The sequence below is a fragment of the Pan paniscus genome, chromosome 3 (genome assembly GCF_029289425.2).
Source record: "Pan paniscus chromosome 3, NHGRI_mPanPan1-v2.0_pri, whole genome shotgun sequence".
Lineage (NCBI taxonomy): Eukaryota > Metazoa > Chordata > Mammalia > Primates > Hominidae > Pan > Pan paniscus.
This window is the reverse complement of record NC_073252.2, coordinates 61,314,024-61,321,157: the sequence shown is the minus strand read 5'-3', so window position 1 is coordinate 61,321,157 and position 7,134 is coordinate 61,314,024. Positions and strand designations below refer to the sequence as shown.

At 33.6% G+C, this 7,134-nt stretch overlaps 1 pseudogene; it reads right to left on the bottom strand.

The window, feature by feature from the left end:
* Nucleotides 1–1,140: 1,140 nt before the first annotated feature.
* LOC103784396 (UDP-glucuronosyltransferase 2B15-like) lies at nucleotides 1,141–4,416 on the bottom strand (annotated as a pseudogene).
* Nucleotides 4,417–7,134: the final 2,718 nt, after the last annotated feature.

Below are 7,134 nucleotides of genomic sequence, written 5' to 3'. Positions count from 1 at the left end.
ATACATTTTAAATCATTTCTCAATGTAAAATATTTGAATTGTCTCCAGTGTTTATTTTATGAATGTCTGCCACAAATATTGAATCTGACCATTGTGATTTAGTTGTTCTCTGTATAGTTTCATATGAGTATATTATGAAGCCAATGTCTATATGCATTTTTATAATACTTAATACTTTTCCCCAAGTGTCTGATTCTTTTAAAATATGCAAACATTATCTGAGAATCTAATGCATAATGGAAAAGCAAGCAAATTTGTGACAACAATTATTTTATGTAAGAAGGAATTAGAGGACAGGCTGCACAACTATTGACTTGGATTGGAACCTACCTTCTGCAAATGAATAACAACAGCTAGTATTAGTATTTATCACTATTGTACTAATAGTCATTCTTGCCCTTGTCTTCCTTCTCCACCTACTCTCTTCCCCCTTCTAATGGCACCATCACTTTCCTCTATTGCGAAAGGGGAAAGTTTTTGAGAATAAGGTTAGAGTGCTTAGAATTTTCATTGGTCCTACCTCTGCCTTTGTCCTTTGGGAAATTACCACATAGAGCCTATGCAATTTTCATTCAACATAAACATTGGGATTTAACTCGACTAAGATTTCAGTTTTCTGTTGCTGCTAATAAGAAGGTAGACAAAAAGATCTCTTAAGACTTATATAATAAAGTAGTGAGGAATGCTTGCTTTCTACTTATGTCTCAAAAGAATAACATTAAAGTAAAATATATGAGGTTCTTTTGTTTCTTCATAAGGAAGATCATCCTATATCCTGACAGAATTCTTTTGTAAATCTCAGTGTAGTTTTCAGATGCAAGTGGTAGACATTATTTGGATCTTATTATACATTCATTGTTCATTTTTTTTTTGGTGCTTCTCTGTCAGGCAGCTGTGATGATGAGTCCCAAGTTTCCCAGAGATTTTTACTGAGGTGTCCTATAGGCGTGGCATAAGGCAGAAAACATTAAAAGGGTAAATTGACCCTTTTATGCTCTAAGATATAAACCTCTGTGATCTCACTGACGAATGTTTTAAATGCTAGAGTGAAAGCAAGTAAACATTGGCTTTGGCTGCGAATATTCTGGTGGCACACATTTATGTCATTGAGGAATAGTGTACCTTGAAAAGCCTTAACCCTTACACCGTTAGCATTTCATCTTGTTCATCTGACTGCCCAAACATCTATATTTAAACAAATCCACAGGGGATCTGTTCTCTAGGACTTTGCTGGAGAACCTTGATGTGTTGGAAAACTGTTCCTATTAATAGAGGAATTACATCTCGAGTGGCTGGCATATGTTAACTAATGGATACTATTAATAGTAATAACAAAAATAAAAAATCATTACAATATTACTACTATTTGAATCACTATGTATGAGAGACATTTTAAGTGTTTTATCTGTATTAAGTATATTTTCAACACCACACAATAGGAAGTAATTGCCATTATTATAGAAGTAGGCATAATTATCTCTATCAACATTCTAGTCCACTTTTCCATTATCTGTTGCATAAACTCATGCAAAATCTTCTAAATGATCTACGCTTTTCACAATCTGGCCTTTTTGCGATGTAATCCATTGACAACATTGAGAGCTTTTTAAAGAAAGGGAATCTGATCACATCTCTCCATTTCTTAACTCTGTGCAGTAGCTCCCCATTGCCCTTAACAGACACTTCGATCTCCTTGTAATTATATTGCTTCCACTTACCTCTCTAGCAACATCTGCTACTTTACTCAGCTTTTTCCTGCATACTAATTAGAAATCTTAGGAACTGCCTTTACTTCACTACCTGCTTTTCTTTTTGTGTTTTCCTCTCCCCCTCATCTTTTCACCTATTCCTGCACATTACTGAGGACTCACTTTACCAATGACTTTGAGATCTCTTCTAGATGTTTGCTTAGTATTGTGACCTTATAACACTTTTAGACTTTTCCTTTTTACTTGCTTATAGTCTATCTTTCAAAGTACAATGTAAGGCATGAGGGAGCAGAAAGTGCCTACATTTCTTCTCTGAAAATCGAGCACTTATCCATGGTTTATGCTGATCACTTCATAAACATTCTTTGAAGGAATGACTTATACTTTTTTTTTACATTGCACAATGAAGGCTTTCATTGAATCAACCCTGTTTTCAGAGTCTCTTTAGTATCCCTCTTTGATATTTAATGACACTAAAGTTTACACAGTTGTGATGATATAGAAACATATGAGTTTCTAATGGTAGGTCGCTTTACTCGACCTCCCATATTTTCTCTTACTGTGAGTCAAACACTCTGAATAAAAACATATCTGGCCATTCCTTCTGAAATGCAAAGCAAACAAATCAAACATGAATACATTTACCTTAGGCAGGGTTTTGGCTGGTTTACAGTGGAGTTCCCCCACAAAATCGACATTTGGTAAGGGTGGGCAAAGAAATTCAAAATCCCAGTACAGTTGAATGAGCCACATTTCAGCCTTCCCCAATATCTGAAATAATGTACATTAATAAAATAAATGTATACATATTTTTATATATAAGCATAACAATTTTCATATATTGCATGTTACTTATAGATAAGGAAAACAAAGTGTTCAGATAATTAAGAGGAAATTACATATTTAATGTAACATTAGTATATTCACAATCACAAATAGTTATTGAAATAAGCCACTATGGACTTAAATATGCATTTGTTTCCTCTCTAAAGTTGCAGTAGTAACCAATATAGATTTAAATAGCTCTTTGAGCTCCACGATTAATTCATCTTACTATACTCATAAAAACAGCTTTCTACGAAGCACAAAATCTAGTTTCCACAATTTATCAAGTCAGTCCCTTGATCCTTGGTTCTCCAAGTAAACTGTGAGTTTTCTGAGAGTATGGCTGAAATCCTTGAACATACTACTGCTTCTAGTTCATGTTAAGATTTTAACAATATTAGTTGTAAAATACATACATTAAAAATGATAGCTAGTATATTTTCAGAATTTATTGAAACAGAGATATGTGCTCCCCCTTAACTTGGCCCATATTTTGCCTAATAAAGAGAAGTAGTTTAATAAAATATAGATTAAAAGCTTGAATGTTCACTTTCAACAAGGTTTCAGTTCACAAAGCAAATAATTTCCAAGTTGTTAGTGAACGATGTACAAACACTAGAAACCTAAAATTTTAGGTTTCTGTTTCTGAAATAGAGCCAGTATACCTCTCAACTGTGAAGGAATCCTTCTGTTTATAGAGAAAAATATTTTAATACCTAAATAAGAAAACTGAGGTATACAAAGAGAAACAACTTTCTCAATGCTGCATTAATAGTTATGCTAGAAATATGTGTAGCTCCTCATCTAAATGTCTGCCTTCATCAAGTTGTTTATTGATATATGTATTGCCTTTTTTAAAGATGAAAAAAGTATAGTAAAATACGTATATAGTTGCTTAAAGAAATCATAAGTGCTTTACTTTGTAGTTTTTTTTTTAAAATTCCTGTAGTGTCCTATAGGAGTGATGGCCAAAGGGTTCTAACTGAGCCTATAATATCAACATTTCTATAATATTTGTGAGATTGATAGATCATCTTACATTTGCCATTCATCATTTCATTTAAACAACACTATCCTCTTACATTATATTTATATACGCTCACCTTCAAAGGCAAAAGGAAAGTTAGGACTTATTAACCATTGATTAGAAACATGACTTACCTAGAACTTCACTGTAAAACTTCTCCCACTTCTCGTATCAAACATTTGAAACCAAAAGTCAAAATAAAGCACATGTATTAGATTTTTAATCCTCTCCACGAATGTCATTTTATCACTTAATTCTGACAGAACAACAGGTATGTGGGAAGTGGAGAATAGAAGTCCTCCACTATACTTCTCACGTGTGTAGCCAGAAGACTGTCAACAAAGGATATGTATTTAACATGCCTTTAACATGCTCAGCTAGCAGTTCACCACAGGGACCAAAGGCATCTGCAAGAACGATATCAAACTTTGACTCTTGTAGTTTTGTCATAATTTTCTTGTTCAAAACTACATCTTTACAGAGATTATTAACACAGTCTTTAGATTCCCAAAAGAGTTCTTGTGCTTGTGAAAAATATGACCAAAATGCATCTTTTGGAAGATCATATATCCATCTATTGATCAGTTTCACAACAAGACCCTCAAAATTATTTTTAATTAGAGATGTTGGATAAACCTCAAATTTAATAGCAGATGATTTAATAGGGTGAATAATAATGGAAGCCAAAGATGACAGCACAGTCATCTTATGGCCTTTCCAAACAAGTTCATCCAGGATTGTCTTTATATTCATCCAATGGCTGTATTCTGTGGGCCACATCAGCACCTTTCCACAACTCCCAGAGCTAAAGTGACAACTGAGTTGTTTCAGGAGAATATTTGATGTCAGTTTCATAGTCCTCCTGGTGCAATGCAATGCTTCTTTTCAAATCGCTGTTTCTGTCTGTCTTTCTCATACTTATATCTGAGGATAAATCAATCAAGTGAAAGTATAACTGCTACAATTCAAAGTAGCAGTTACCATATAATTTCTAAATTACCATAGGAATTGTCTGTTGCCATATAATTTCTAAATTACCATAGGAATTTCCAGATTGTTTTTCACAGTGGATGCTTCATTTCCATTCTCACCAGCAATGTATAAGAATTTTAATTTCTTCCCAACCTTGCCAACACTTGGGATTATATTTCATTTGATTATAGCCAGTGTGAATGAAGTGATATCTCATTATGCTTTACCTTTCCTTGATATGAAATCATGTTAAGCATGTTTTGCCTAATTTTGATTGAATTATTTGTCTTCTTATGGACTTGTGTTTTTAATATCTTTCTGATATAAGAACCTTATCACATATATGATTTCCTTGCTTTTTTTTATTCTTTGGGCTGTCCTTTTACTTTCTTAATGGTGTTCATTGAAGCACAAAAGTATTGATTTTGATGAAGTCCAACTAATCAATTTTAATTTGGTTGCTTTTATTTTTGATTTTATATCTCACAAACCATTTCCAAGTTACAAAAATTAGCACCTGTTATTTATTATTAGAGTTTTATAGTTCTAGTGCTTACATTTAAGTTTTTGATCACCTTTGAATTAGCTTTTGTAAGTGATTTGAGGTAGAGGGTCCCAACTTAATTATTTTGTATATGGATAATCATTTTTCCCACTTATATTTGTTGAATAATCTATTCTTTCCCCCTTAAATAGTTTTGAAACTTTTGTCAAAAACTTTAAATGCATGGGTGTATTTCTATATTCTAAAATCCGTTCCATTGATCTACATGTCTATCTGTAGGCCTGTATCACACTCTCTTGATTATTGTATATTTGTATTTGTCTTTAAAAGCAGGAAATGTAAGTTTTCCAGCTCATTTTTATTTTAAATTGTTTCAGTTTTTCAAAAATTTTTTTCTTCTTGCTTTTTTCTTTAAGAGGAAGAGGTGTTACTATATTGCCCAGACCAGATTCAAATTTCTGGGCTCAAGCAATCCTCCCAACACAGCCTCTTGAGTAGCTGGAATTACAGATGTGTTTCACTACACCTAGCTTCTTTTGGCTATTAGTACGTCTCTTGAATATGTATATAAATTTCAGAATCAGCTTGTCTGTTTATGCAAAGAAGTGATATGGGATTTTGATAGGGATTGCATTGATTTGGTAGATGAATTTGGGGAGTAGAGTATGGTCATTATCACAGTATTAGGTCTTTCAATAAATGAAAATGTGATGCCTTTCTGTTTATTTAGATGTTCTTATTTCCACAGTGTTTTGTAGATTTTGTTACAGTGGCTAGCTAGTCAGACACAAACAGGGCAGAAGAGGGCTCCCACACCCTACCAGGAAAGTCAGGTGACCATCAGTTAATGGTCAGGCAGTTGTCACACTGTCTCTCTAAAATAATAATTGGTTGCAGCCAGCCAGGGAAAGGCAGCTTTCCTATAAATAGAAAAAATCAAATCTGGTAATCAGCAGCTTCTTGATAAGATCTCAGGAGTTGGGTGAGTGGGCTCACGCATGCACATTAAGAGGCCAAATGGTGGAGTAAGACATTCCGGTGGCACCAGAAAAGGGAAGAATGCCTCAGGGGAGCATGCATATGACTCCAGTAAACATACTGTGCATGCTCATCTCCTAAGTGCTAGCAGGCCATCACACCAGCAGGTCACCCTAAGGAAAGAATCAAGGAAAACGGAAGCAGGATCCTGAAAGTATGCCAACATATAAAACCCTAAGTCAAAGGTCAAACACTGCACTTTACCTTCAAAATGGCCACTTGGATATACCCCATGTGTACTTTCCTTTCTTTCCTGCTATAAACCTTTTTAATAAATTTTCACTTCTGTTCTGAAACTTGTCCCGGTCTCTTTTTTTGCCTTGTGCCCCTCAATCAAATTCTTTCTTCTGAGGAGGCAAGAATTCAGGTTGCTGCAGAACCACAAAAATTTGCTGCAGTAACCACCACTGGTAATAATTTCACAGTGAGAGTTGTACAATGTTTTGTTAAACTTATTAGTAAGAATTATATTTTTTCATGGTATTATAAGGGTGATTGTTTAATCTTCATTTTGGTTTAAATTTCCATTGCAATTGTGTAGATTTTTTGTTTGCTTATCTTGGATCCCAAAATCTTGTTGTATTGGTTTACTTGAATATTTTTTAGTGGATTTGTAAAAATTTCCTATTACAAGATCATGATATATGCCAATAGAGATAGTTTAACTTCTTTCTTTCTAATGTGGATTCCTTTTATTTCATTTTCTTTCTTATTTGTTGACTGAAATTTCTACTGCAATATTGAGTGGAAGTGAGAAGAGTCAATTTAGTGTGATGTTAGCTGTGTATTTTTTTATTGATCAGTTTTAGAATGTTCCCCTTTACTTCTAGTTTAAGTGTTCTTATGATGAAGAGTATTGAATTTCATTAAATAAGTTTTTCTGCAGTTATTGAAGTGATTATGCAGTTTTTTCCTTTATTCTAATGATATGATATATTAGTTGGCTTTTTCAGATGTTAACATAACTTTGCATTCCTGGAATAAAATTCATTTGTTTATGGCATTTAAGCTTTTCGTATGTTCCTGAATTTTCTTTGCTAGTGCGAAAGGAAAGTAAA